Genomic DNA, 14551 nt, shown 5'->3' on the forward strand with positions numbered 1-14551 from the left:
ATCTTAATAAATAATTTTAAATGTGAATATAAAATGATTATTAAGGTTTGTTGTCGTTCTGTTTGATGAGCTAGGAAGTTGTGTTGCAGAAGTTTCGTCCCCTGTCTAGGTGACATCCTCAGTGCTTGGGAGCCTTCTGTGAAGCGCTTCTGTAATCTTTCCTCCGGCATTTATAAAGATTTATACCTGCCGCTTCCAGTTGTCAGTTCCAGCTGTCCGCTGCAGTGGTCGGTATATTGGGTCCAGGTTGATGTGCTTGTTGATTGAATCTGTGGATGAGTGCCATGCCTGTAGGAATTCCCTGGCTGTTCTCTGTTACTACTACTATAGGACAAGCCAAACAGAGAACAGCCAGGAATTCCTACGGGCAAGGCACTCATCCACAGATTCAATCAACAAGCACATCAACCTGGACCCAATATACCGACCACTGCAGCGGACAGCTGGAACTGACAACCGGAAGCGTCAGGTACAAACCACTATAAATGCCAGAGGAAAGATCACAGAAACGCTTCACAGGAGGCTCGCAAATACTGAGGATGTCACCTAGACAGGGACGAAACTTCTGCAACACAAATTCCCAGCTCGGCAGACAGAACCACAACAACGAGCACCCGAGCTACAAATCTCCTCGCAAACTTTGAATTATTAAGGTTTAAATTCATATTAAAACCAGGATAGAAACGAATACAAGACATTCCAGAACATGTCCAAATTGAGGTACTGAAAAATATCTCATTACAGATTCTTAAACAGATTTTACCAGATCTCATATCTTTATCAGATCTGCTACATTTCATAAAAGTCTTTATGACTCCAAAGCTTTAGGTGATTCCATTTTGTTGAAAGTTTCATTGCTAACTTGATGTGATCAACTTTCATGGATACGCCTTTGTGCTATCCTGACTTTTTAGGAAGTTTGACCTGTTTTTGTTCCCAAATGTTCTGATTTCATAAATCTCAGGTATTAACAGACCACATGGAGAATTCCAATGAAGGCTTAACATACCTTGGTTCACTAATCATTTAGACCCACTGTGTATTTCTTACAGTTTTTGTGAAATGATTTTTTCTCTTTTAATCTATTATTTTGAATTGCTTTGCTGTCATTACCTCACATTGTGTTCCTGATGAACAGTTATAGCATCACCCGATCTCCTACCATCCTGCACTTCTCCTTTATTTGAAGGTTGGTGACATCACTGGCAAGGCTGGCATTTGTTGTCCATCCCCAATTACTCTTGAATTGAATGACTTCCCCATTTAAGAGAGGATTTAGAGTCAGCTATATTGTTGTGTAGTGGAGTCACATGTAGGTCAGATTAGGTACGGATGGCAGATTTCCTTCCCTAAAGGTCATTGGTGAATCAAAGGCAACAATGTGTGCATGGCTACTATTACTGAGACTTGCTCTCAAATCTTGTTTTCTTTAATTCAATTAAAATTCCACCTGTTGCCATGGAATTTGAGCCAATGACCCCAAAGCATAACTCTGAGCCTCTGGATCAGAAGTCCTGTGACATTACCACAATTCCAGAGATCAAGAAAATGTAGCACTTATCCCATCTGCATTCACCCGACCATGATATCTCCCACCAATGCCCATCGCTATCTCACCCTGAGCTCCAGGTTGGGCACCAACACTGCCCAGGCCTACAGTATTACAGCCAGACAACCATTCTCCATGTTGGCAGGTGATTGAGCTTCTGGAGAGGCTGCACCCCAATCCGGCCTTCTCTTTAACTAGCACCCTCCTGTGTACACGCTTTACAACCCGGGGAATGAAGAGTAAAGAGCTGCAGAGATAGAAGCTGAAGTAAAAACACAGAATGTGGGAGATACCTGTCAATTTGGCAGGACAGTAGCTCCCCTCCCCAGTACCTGCAGGGGACTTGTTCCAAGACCTACAGCGGAAGCCTGAAATCTTGGATGGAGCGAACCCATTCTTTTCAATGGGAACTGTACCTTCCTGGCAGCTCCTGGTGCCTGGTTCTGGAATATTTGGTGTAATATATTCAGGTCGCTGTAAACTGTGGGTAACTGAAACCGCAGAAAGTGATTCTGGGGATACAGTGGTCACCCTGTATCTTTGGAAAAAGAAACCTCATGAACGTTTCAGATCAATGAGACTCTCGACAGAACAGAAAACTTTTCATGACACTGTCTCTCTTCTGGTTATAGTTCCAAAGAACTTTTGTTTCATTCATTCATGGACAAGGGTATCACTGACTAGGCCAACATTTATTGTCCATAACTATTATCTAGAGGACAAGAATGAGTCAACCACATTGGAGTGGGTGTGGAGTCACATGCAGCCCAGGCCAGGTAAGGATAGCACTTTCCTTCCCTAAAAGAGATTAATGAACCAGATGGGTCTTCCCAACAATAGTTTCATGGCCATCATTAAACTCTTAATTCTAGATTTTTTTATCGTTGAATTCAAAACTTCATCATCTGCTGTGACAGAATTTAAACCCGAGTTCCCAGAATATTCCCTGGATTTTTGGATTAACAGTCCAGCAATAATAACAGTAATCCATCACTTCATCCATGAACTATGGCCCGTTTATAGTTGGCGCAGAAAGAGTTAATAGCTGTCGTGTGAATAACTGGAGTAATTTAACATGGTGGCAGAGGACTGAACAACTCTACTGAGGATCTCGTGGACTCTGAACAAGGAGGGAAAGGGAATTGCCACTGGACTTGCACTGCATGCTTGATTATATTTAAGAACACGTAGACAGCTTGCAGTGGCATGGTGGCTCAGTGGTTAGCACTGCTGTCTCAGAGGGACATGGGTTCGATTCCAGCCTCGGATGGTTACTCTTTGGAGGGTGGGTGTGGACTTGTTGGACTGAAAGGCCTGTTCCCACACTCCAAGGATTCTATTAAGAATCCATTAAATATAGAGAGCTCACTGAAATCTTTAACTGATATTCCTATCTCAATGGCAGTCTCTCACAGACAGGGAACAGCTGGACATGGATGTCCAGGACTTTACAGCAGTTATTTATTTCTTTGACGTGTGTCTCTTTCAAACAGAAGTTAAACATGGAGATGTGAGGTCCCTCAGAACACCAATAACTAAGCAGACATGGAAGGTGCAATCAATTCCAAAGGTTAGCAGGTTAGGTGGATTGGACATGCTAAATTGCTTACAGTGTCCAGGCAATGTGCAGGCTAGATTGATTATCTATGGCAAATGCAGGGTGATAGGGGAGTGGGAGTGGATTTGGTTGGATGATCTTCGAGGTGTTGCTGTGAAGTCAAAGGGTCCAATGGCCCACTTCCACCCTATAGGGATTCCATGACCTCTGAACATCTACCACTCTGCCTTCAAATCTTTGTGGTTACTCCCTCAAAAAACATCTCAAATAAGTTTGTGAGTCTTCAGTGCCAGCATATTGTCGAGTGCCAAACCCTTTGTAATATTCAGCTCCTCCAAGTGCTTCTTGGTATCACATGGAGTGAATTAAATTGGCTGAAGACTGGATCAGGGAGCTTGAAGAGGACAAGGTAGATCATCCATTTAGCACTTCTGACTGAAAATTGTTGTGAATTCTTCAGCACTGCCTTTTGCACTGATGTGCTGGCCTTCCACATTATTGAGGATGGCATATTTGTGGAGCTTCCTCCTTCAGTGAGTTAGTAAATTGCCCACCACTATCACTCTGACTGGATGGGACAGGATCACTCACTTGCTATTTCTGATGTTTGGCACGCAAGTTAGTTAATATTTATTCATTCATTGGATGTGGGGTGGCCATTTACTATCCATCCTAACTGCACAGTAGCAATGGCAGATATACAAAGGGATCTTGAGATGCAAGTCCACAGTTCCCTGAAAGTGGAAATACAAATGGATGAGGTGTAAGTAAAGAAGGTGTAACTGTATGCGTGCCTTCATCAGTCGGTGCATTGAGTACAAATCATTGGCAAGCCATGTTGCAGCTGTATATAAAAACTGCAGTTCAGCCAGATTTGGAGTATTTTGCACAGTTCTGATCACCACACCGTAGGAAGGATGTGAATGTTTTGGAGAGGGTATAACAGGGCTTTACCAAGATATTGACTGGATTGTAGTGTATTAGCTACAAGCAGAGGTTGAACAAACTTGGAATCTTTTTGCCAGAACATCTGAGGCTGAGGAGCAATCTGACAGGAAGTATATAAAAATAAGAGAGGGATGGCTCAGGTGGATAGTTGGAGTTTGTTTATAAGGATGGAAATGTCAAATATTAGGGGCATAGGTTAAAGGTGAAAGATAGAAAGTTTAAAGGAGCTGTGCTGGGAAGATGTCTTTTTTACACTCAGGGGGTTGTAGATGCCTTGAAAGCATTGCAAGGGGACGTGGTAGAAGCAGATAGTGTCGTGATTGTAATGAGATCAACCAGCTGGACGCTCTGGAATACGATTTCCCTGATTGGATCAGATTAACAGCCCCAACCATGGAGTCCCTGCTGACACATAAAAAGATGGAGCGTCAGAGATACTGACACCTTGGTACCTGACTATGAATGAGGCAGTACTAGGGTCAAGGACCGTTCACCCGTCAATAAGGGAGACTTGGTGATGGGATACTGTCCTCTGTGGTGTCATTACAGATAGGAATGCAACATTGAAGAGGCATTTAGACAGACATGAGCAAGCATGAAAAAGAGGGATACAGACCATGTGCTGGCTGAGGAGGTGAGATCAGATTGGAATCACTGTCGGTACAGACAGGATGGGCTGAAGAGCCTGTTTCTGTACTGTACCATTTCCTGATGAAGGGCTTATGCCCGAAACATCGAATTTCCTATTCCTTGGATGCTGCCTAACCTGCTGTGCTTTAACCAGCAACACATTTTCAGCTGTGATCTCCAGCATCTGCAGACCTCATTTTTTACCTGTACCATTTCTATGTTCTAGAAGACAGTTAAGTGTCCACTAGGTCATTGCTCGCTCTAGACAGTCATCCTGCTTTGCAGTTTCACCAGATTGACCCCTAATTTTTCAGTATGTTTTATGTTGCTCCAAGCATGCCCTCCTGTACTCTTCATTGAGCCAGGGTTGAATGTCTGCTTTGATGTATGACTACAGTGGGGGGAATAGGCTGGGACATGAGGTTGCGGATTGGAGTATGATTTTTTTGCTGCTGATGACCCCCAGTGCATTATGGGTACCTAGTATTGGGTTGGTAGATCTATTCAAAATCTGTCCCATTTAGCATGGTTTGTAAAAGGTAGATGTGTCTGCACAGCAGTGTCTTCTGATGTACTCTTGCAATCTACCTCAGCAAATTTGTGCCTCATGTCTTCATAATTTTGCTTATTACAAGTTAGCCCTCTTCAATCAGATTGAACTCCATCACTTTCAAACACAATGTTTTCAGGCTACTAAGCCTGTACAGGTCAGACTGTTCACATCAACAGAAAAGGGAACAATATAAGAAAGGCTGAATAGGCTGGGGCTGTTTTCTCTGGAGCGTTGGTGGCTAAGGGGTGACTTATAGAATCATGAGGGGCTTGGATAGGATAAATAGACAAGGACTTTTCCCTGGGTTGGGGAGTCCAGACCTAGAGGGTATAGGTTGAGGGTAAGGGGGAGATAGGGAGCGAAGCGGTAACATTTTCATGTAAAGGGTCGTGTGTGTATGGAATGAAATGTCAGAGGAAGTGGTAGAGTCTGGTACAATTACAACATTTAAAAGGCACCTGGATGGGTATATGATTAGGAGGGGTTTGGAGGAAAATGGGCCAATTGCTGAACAAGATTAATTCAGGATATCTGATCGGCAAGGACGAGTTGGACGTGTTGTATATCTCTAAATGAGTGCGAGCAGGGTATCTGGATTTTAAACCTACTCTACTCTGCATCAAGGTCATTGCTGTTATGACTAAGACCCTATCTCCATTTTCCTACCCATCCCTCACAATTCTAACCTTGACATCCTGGGTTGACAGTAATCTGTTTAACTCAGCCTGGAATATATTATATAAGTGAACCTGCACTGCATTTTGGGGAAAAGAATAATAACCCTACAAGAGAAGAAATTACTCATCTTCATCTGAAATGGGAAACCTTTAAATTTTAAACTGTGTTCTCTAGTCTGGATTTCCCCATGAGGTGAAATATTCTCTAAACACCTACCCAATGAAATCCCTGCATTACCTGATATTTCAATCGGATCATCTCATGATTGTCTCAACTCCAAATTGATAGGCCCAATTTCCTTGATCTCTCTGTTCAGAAAACAACACTTTCACACCTGGATTCAGCTTTATAAACCTCCTGAGTCCAGTGCAAATCTATTCTTTCTTTAGGAGACCAGACTGCAAAGAATACTCTTCTTAGAGTCTCACCATTACCCTGAAGGATACAGTCTCCTTAATATTCCATTCCCTTAAATAAATTCCAACTTTTCAATTGCTTCCCTAATTACTTGCTGTATCTGCATCTTTAGAAAAACTGCCTCAATAATTACCTGCCCTGTCCTGATGGTGTCTCTCACATCCATCATTTGCACTATCTTACCAAGCACCATTCTTGGAAGAACTCGACACTCAGCAGGTATCTGCTGAAACACCAGCATCTTTTGTCCCACCATCTTTAAAAGTCTGTTGTGAACCTTGATGATCACTGACATTCTGAAGGTGCGCTGCCTGTTGACAAACAGTATCTGACAGAATCTGAACATGGCATTGCGTCATAGATTCATACAGCAAGGAAACAGAGCCTTTGGTCCAACTCGTCCGTAATGACAAGGTACCACTTCCTCTAGTGGTTTGTTCCACACACCCACCAGTCTCTGTGTGAAAAAGATGCTCCTCAGGGTTCTTTTAAATCCTTTCACTTTCACTATAAACCTATTCCCTCTACTTTCGGACTCCCTTTCCCGGGAAGAAGACTTGGGATATTCATTTATCTATGCCCTCATGATTTTATAAACCTATAAGGTTATCCCACAGCCTCCAGGGAAAAAAAAGTTTCTGCATATCCAATCTTGCCTCATAACTCAAACTCTCCAATATTTGTAACATCCTTATCATTCCTTTTTGCACTCTTTTCAGTTGAGTAACATCCTTCCGAACGGCAGGGTGAGCAGACTTGTACGCAGTACTCCTAGTGAGGCCTTATCAATGCCTTGTACAGCTGTAATGTAATGTCCTAACAGTCCTCTGACCAATGAAGCCAAATGTGCCAAATGCCTTCTTCACCACCTTGTCTACCTGTGACACCACATTTAAGAAACCACGTCCCTGCCCCCCGAGTTCTCTCTGGTCACCAACATTTCCCAAGGCCCTATCAGTAACTGTGTAAGTCTTGCCATGGTTATATTTTGCATTTATCTAACTTCAACTCTACCTGCCACTCCTCAGACCACCGACCCAGATGATCAAGATCCCATCGTTCTATTAGAAAATCTTCCCCATTTTCCACTATCCCAACAATTTTGGTGTCATCCGCAAGCTTATTAATCATACATCCTATCTTCTCATCCAAATCATTGATATAAATGATGAACAACAGTGGATCCAGCACTGATTCTTGTGGTACACCACTGGGCACAGTCCTTCAGGCGGAAAGCAAACCTCTACCTCCACCCTCTGGCTCTCACCGTCAAGTCAATTGTGAACTGTCTCTGGATTCTGTATGATCTAACCTTACTAATCAGTCAACCATGCAGAATCTTGGGCGGCATGGTGGCACAGTGGTTAGCACTGCTGCCTCACAGCTCCAGAGACCCAACTTCAATTCCCGCCTCAGGCAACTGACTGTGTGGAGTTTGCACATTCTCCCTGTGTCTGCATGGGTTTCCTCCGGGTGCTCTGGTTTCCTCCCACAGTCCAAAAATGAGCAGGTTGGTGAATTGGCCATGCTAAATTGTGCAGGGGCAGGGGTAAATGTAGCAGAATGGGTCTGAGTGGGTTGCGCGTCGGTGTGGACTTGTTGGGCCGAAGTGCCTGTTTCCACACTGTAGGTAATCTAACCTTATTATAAAATTTGTGTAGACAATGTTTACAGTTCTGTCTTCAGCTATATTCTTGGTCACCTCTTCAAACATCCCAAACAAGTTTGTTGGACATGATTTCCCATGCACAGAGCAATTCTAGCTATCCCTAATTAGACCTTATAAATCCTGTCTCTTAGAATCCCCACCACTGACATAAGACTCACTGGTCTATAATTCCCTGGCTTTTCCTTGAGGGCTTTTTTAAATAATGGCACAATATTAGCTGCTCTTCAGTCTTCTCACACCTCACCCATGTCTGTAGATGATAGAACTACCTCTGGTGTGGATATCTCTGCTGTGGGCCCCTGCAGTTTCTTCCCCAGCTTCTCACTATGTCCTGAGATTATCTAACGTTGTGCATTTTAAGACCTCCAGCATCTCCTCCTCATATTGTGGATTATTTTCAGGACAAAACCATTTACTTCCTTGAGTTCTCTAGCTTCCATTCCCTTCTCCACAGTAAATACTGATGTGAAGTACTCATTTAAGATCTCACCCATCTCCTGTACAGATGGCCTTGTTGGTCTTCAAGGGGCCCTATTCTCTCCCTGATTATTATTTTGCCCTTAATATACATGCCGAATCACTTCAGGTTCTCATTGACCTTATGTGGCATCCTGATCTCCCTCTTAAGCGTATGCCTGCACCCCTTATGCTCCTCAAATGATTCATTTGATTCCAGCTGTCTACCCCTGACATAAGTTTCTTTTGTAGGAGAAAGTGAGGACTGCAGATGCTGGAATACCAGAGTTGAAAAATGTGGTGCTGGAAAAACACAGCAGGCTAGGCAGCATCCGAGGAGCAGGAGAATCGATGTTTCGGGCATAAGCCCTTCTTCAGGAATGAGGCTGGTGTGCCAAGTGGGCTGAGATAAAAGGTAGGGGGAGAGAATTTGGGGGAGGGGCGCTGGAAGGAGATGAGGGTGAGGGTGAGGGTGATAGGCCGGAGAGAGGGTGGGGGCGGAGAGGTCGGGAAGAAGATTGCAGGTCAAGAAAGCGGTGCTGAGTCCGAGGGTTGGGACTGAGATAAGGTGGGGGGAGGGGAAATGAGGAAGCTGGAGAAATCTGCATTCATCCCTTGTGGTTGGAGGGTTCTTAGGCGGAAAATGAGGCGCTCTTCCTCCAGGCGTCATGTGGCCAGGGTCTTGCGATGGAGGAGGCCAAGGACCTGCATGTCATTGGCGGAGTGGGAGGGGGAGTTAAAGTGTTCAGGCACAGGGCGGTTGGGTTGGTTGGTGCTGGTGTCCCAGAAGTGTTCCCTGAAATGTTCCACAAGTAGGTGGCCTATCTCTCCAAAATAGAGGAGACCACTTCGGGTGCAGCGGATACAGTAAATGATGTGTGTGGAGGTGCAGGTGAACTTGCGATGGATATAGAAGGATCCATTGGGGCCTTGGAGGGAACTGAGGGGGGAGGTTTGGGCGCAAGCTTTGCACTTCTTGCGGTTGCAGGGGAAGGTGCTGGGAGTGGAGGTTGGGTTGGTGGGGGGTGTGGACCTGATGAGGGAGTTGCAGAGCGAGTGGTCCCTCCTGAATGCTGATAAGTGTGGAGAGGGAAATATATCCCTGGTGGTGGGGTCTGTCTGGGGTGGTGAGGTGGCGGAAATGACGGAGGATGATACGATATATCCGGAGGTTGGTGGGGTGGTAGGTGAAGACCAGTGAGGTTCTGTCCTGGTGGCGATTGGAGGGGTGGGGCTCAAGGGTGGAGGTACGAGAAGTGGAGGAGATGTGGTGGAGAGTGTCGTCGACCACGTCGGAGGGAAAATTGTGGGCTTTGAAGCAGGAGGCCATCTGGGTTGTTTGGTATTGGAATTGGTCCTTCTGGGAGCAGATGCAGTGGAGGCTGAGGAATTGGGAATATCGGATGGCGTTTGTACAGGGGGCAGGGTGGGAGGAGGTGTAATCTAGGTAGCTGTGGGAGTCGGTCGGTTTGTAGTAAATGTCTGTGTTGATTCGGTGCCCTGAGATAGAAATGGAGAGGTCTAGGAAGGGGAGGGAGGAGTCTGAGACGGTCCAGGTAAATTTGAGGTTGGGGTGGAAGGTGTTAGTAAAGTGGATGAATTGTTCAACCTCCTCGTGGGAGCACAAGATAGTGCCAATACAATCATTAATGTAGCGGAGGAGAAAGTGGGGTGTGGTGCCAGTGTAGCTGCGGAAGGTGGACTGTTCCACATATCTGACGAAGAGGCAGGCATAGCTGGGGCCCATGCGGGTGCCCATGGCTACTCCTTTGGTTTGGAGGAAGTGGGAGGATTGGAAAGAGAAGTTGTTAAGAGTGAGGACCAGTTCAGTCAGTTGAAGGAGGGTGTCAGTGGAAGGTACTGGTTGGGTCGGCGGGAGAGGAAGAAGCGGAGGGCTTGGAGGCCTTCATGATGGGGAATGGAAGTGTATAGGGACTGGATGTCCATGGTGAAGATAAGGTGTTGGGGGCCGGGGAAGCGAAAATCATGGAGGAGGTGGAGGGCGTGGGTGGTGTCCTGAACGTAGGGGGGTCTTCTTAGACTAAGGGGGACAGGACATTATCGAGGTATGCAGAGATGAGCTCGGTGGGGCAGGAGCAGGCTGGGGCAATGGGTCGGCCGGGGCAGTCGGGTTTGTGGATTTTGGGCAGGAGGTAGAAACGGGCGGTGCGGGGTTGTGGGACTGTGAGTTTGGAGGCGGTGGATGGGAGATCCCCTGAGGTGATGAGGTCATAGATGGTCTGGGAGATGATGATTTGGTGGTGTGAGGTGGGGTCATGGTCAAGGGGGCAGTACAAAGAGGTGTCCACAAGTTAGCGTCTAGCTTCAGTGGTGTAAAGATCGGTGCGCCAAACTAGCAACGTGCCTCCCTTGTCTGCGGTTTGATGGTGAGATTGGGGTTGGAGCGGAGGGAGTGGAGGTCTGTGTGTTGTGAGGGTGAGAGGTTGGAGTGGGTGAGAGGGGTGGACAGGTTGAGGCGGTCAATGTTGTGGCGGCAGTTAGATATGAAGAGATCGAGGGCGGGTAAGAGGCCAGCACGGGGTGTTCAGGTCAATATCTCTAGTCATCCAGTGTTTCCTACTCCTGCCAGGAGGACTGTTCACACTAATAGGAACATGTTGTTTCTGAACTCACGTTATCTCACTTTTGAAAGCCTCCCACTTGCTAGACATCCCTTGACTTGTGAACAGTATCCCCTCAATCAATTTCTGTAACTTTCTGTCTAATACCATCAAAATTATCCTTGCCCCAATTTAGAATTTTAATTTGTGGACCAGGCCTTTTCTTTTCCATAATGATTTTAAAACTAATTGAATTAAGGTCACCGGGTCCAAAGTATTACCCCACTAACACTTCAGTCACTTGCCCTTCCTTATTTCCCAAGGGCAGTTTGAGTTTTGCCCTGTCTCTGGTAGGGCCATCTACACACTGATTGAGAAACAATTCTTGAACATGCTCACAAAACCCCTCCCCATCTAAGCTCTGAATGCTATGATAGTCCCAATCTATGTGTGATTAGATTAGATTCCATACAGCGTAGAAACAGGTCCTTTGGCCCAACAAGTCCACACCGACCCTCCGAAGAGTAACCCACACAGACCCATTTCCCTCTGACTAATGCACCTAACACTATGGGCAATTTAGCATGGCCAATTCACCTGGCCTGCACATCTTTGGACTGTGGGAGGAAACCGGAGCACCCGGAGGAAACATGGGGAGAATGTGCAAATGCCACACAGACAAGGCTGGAAGGTTCAAGGCTGGAATTGAACCTGGGATCCTGGTGCTGTGAGGCAGCAGTGCTAACCACTGAGCCACCGTGCCACCGAAAGTTAAAATCCCCTATTATTACAACTCTATGATTCTTACAGCTTTCTCCAATCTCTCTACATTGGTGCTCCACATCTCCGTACAAGCGGTCTTTTTGCAGCAGAGCGCGGTGGGAGCTGGGCGGAAGTAAGGTCAGAGCACAGAGGCTGTTGGGAAGGTTAGTGATTGCTATTTAAGTAGGCGTGTTCTAGGCCCCAGACACTACACTACACAGTAGGGCCTCCCTCCCACCTTCCTCCTCTAACCTAATTAAGAGTCCACTGTCTCGCAGCACAAACAAAGGAGTCGGAGGAAGTGTCTGGTGAGAAAAGTGCGAGTCTTTGGCTCAGGAATCTTTGGTGAAGAGGCCGAGTGAGGAGTTGAAGAGGGTGAAGACATGACTGCCAAAATGATTCAGTGTGCTGCATGCATGATGTGGGAGGTGAGGGACATTGATGGTGTCTCTGGCTCCTATAGCAGTGGAAAGTGTGTATACTTTCAGCTTCTGAAGGAGTATATTGCAGCACTGAAGAAAGAACTCGATGACCTCATCTGAGAGAATGAGAATTTTCTAGACAGGACCTTCAGCGAAATCATTACACCAAGCATACCAGAAGAGAAAAGGGAGATGACGATGAGGAAGGAAGAGATGATTCGAGTACAAGAGACCCCGGGGGAAGTACCTCTCGTGAACAGCTGAACTCTCTTGGAAGAGACAGACGTCACTGCCAGTCCGAGAGGCGGACAGGTCTGCCAATCGAAAATTGGCATGGAGGCAGAGCCGAGGAGACAGACATCACACAGAGCTGTGGTAATAGGGGACTCCACAGTGAGAGGGACTGAAAGGGACTTCTGCGACAATAAGCGGGATTTGAGGATGGTGTGTTGCCTTCCTGGTGCCAGGATCCAGGATGTCACTGACAGAGTGCAGGGAATCCTCAAGGGCGAAGGTGAAGAGCCAGGGGTGGTGGTGCATGTTGGCGCAAATAACGTCAGGAAAAGAGGAGGGATATTCTACAGCGGGACTTAGGAGAACTCGGAAAAAGGCCGAAAAGCAGCACTTCCAGGGTGATTATCTCCAGTTTGCTTCCAATTCCTAGAGCTGGAGAGGGCAGGAAGAGGGAGGTAATGGACTTAAATGTGTGGCTGAGGAACTAGTGCAGGAAGCAAGGATTTAAATTCTTGGATCACTGGGGTATATTTTGCGGTCAGGATAAATTATACAAGAGGGAAGGGTTGCACCTTAATTGGTGGGGGAACCAGCATTCTGGCAGGCAGGTTTGCCACTACAACACAGAGGTGTTTAAACTAAGTAGTAGGGGAGAGGGGACAAACTGGAAATTTAAGAAGGAAGTTAAAGGGAAAGCAAAAATAAGAGAAGTTAAGAAAGACAATAGAATCAACAGAGCAGAAAACTCAAGAACGGATCATACAGTATGGTCAAATGCAATGGGGATTAATAGGAAGGGTGAGGGAAGTAACAAATTAAAAATATTATATATATGAATGCACGAAGCATAAGAAATAAGGCGGATGAGCTTGAGGCTCAGTTGGAAATTGGCAGGTATGATGTTGTGGGGATAACTGAGATGTGGCTTCAAGTGGACAAGGCTTGGGAAATGAATATTCAAGGCTGTACATGCTATCGAAAGGACAGACTGACGGGCAGGGGGGGTGGGATGGCTCTGTTGGTGAGGAATGATATTCAGTCCCTTGCAAGGGGGATATAGAATCTGGAGATATAGAGTCAGTATGGATAGAGCTGAGAGATTCGAAGGGTGGAAAGATTCTAATGGGAGTTATCTACAGACCCCCAAACAGTAGTCTGCATGTAGGGTGTAAGTTGAATAAGGAGTTGAAATCGGCCTGTCGCAAAGGTATTAGTACAGTTGTTATGGGGGATTTCAACAGACTGGGAGAATCAGAATGGCGCTGGACCCCAAGAAAGGGAGTTTGTGGAGTGCCTCTGAGATGGATTCTTAGAACAGCTTGTACTGGAGCCTACCAGGGAGAAGGCAATTCTGGATCTGTGGAACAAACAGGATTTGATCAGGGACCTCGAAGTAAAGGAGCGATTAGGAGGTAGTGACCATAATATGATAAGTTTAAATCTGCAATTTGGGAGGGAGGAGTGAGAATCGGAAATGTCAGTATTGCAGTTGAACAAAAGGAACTATGGAGCTATGATGGAGGAGCTGGCCAAAGTTCAATGGTTCCATCCCCTAGCAGGGATGGCAGTGGAACAACAATGGCAGGTATTTCTGGATATAATGCAGAAGGTGCAGGATCAGTTCATTCCAAAGAGGAAGAAAGATCCTAAAGGGAGGCAGGAGTGGCCGTGGCTGACGAGGGAAATTTAGGACTGTATAAAGATAAAAGAGAAGAAGCATAACATAGCAAAGATGAGCAGGAAGCTAGAGGCCTAGGCAACTTTTAAAGAGCAATAGAGGATGACTAAAAGGGCGAAAAAATGAGGTATGAAGGCATAGTGGCCAAAAATATAAAGGAGGATAGTAAAAGCTTTTTCAGGTATGTGAATTGTAAAGAAATAGTTAAGACTATAATTGGGCACTTGAAGACAAAAACATATGAATTTATTATGGGGAACAAGGAAATGGCAGAAGAGTTGAAAAGATACTTTGGATCTGTCTTCACTGGGGAAGATACAAGCAATCTCCCAGATGTAATAGTGGCTGAAGGACCGAGGGTAATGGATGAACTGAAGGGAATTTATATTAGGCAAGAAATGGTATTGGATAGACTGTTAGGTCTGAAGGCTGATAA

Source organism: Hemiscyllium ocellatum, chromosome 28, assembly GCF_020745735.1.
Source record: "Hemiscyllium ocellatum isolate sHemOce1 chromosome 28, sHemOce1.pat.X.cur, whole genome shotgun sequence".
NCBI lineage: Eukaryota > Metazoa > Chordata > Chondrichthyes > Orectolobiformes > Hemiscylliidae > Hemiscyllium > Hemiscyllium ocellatum.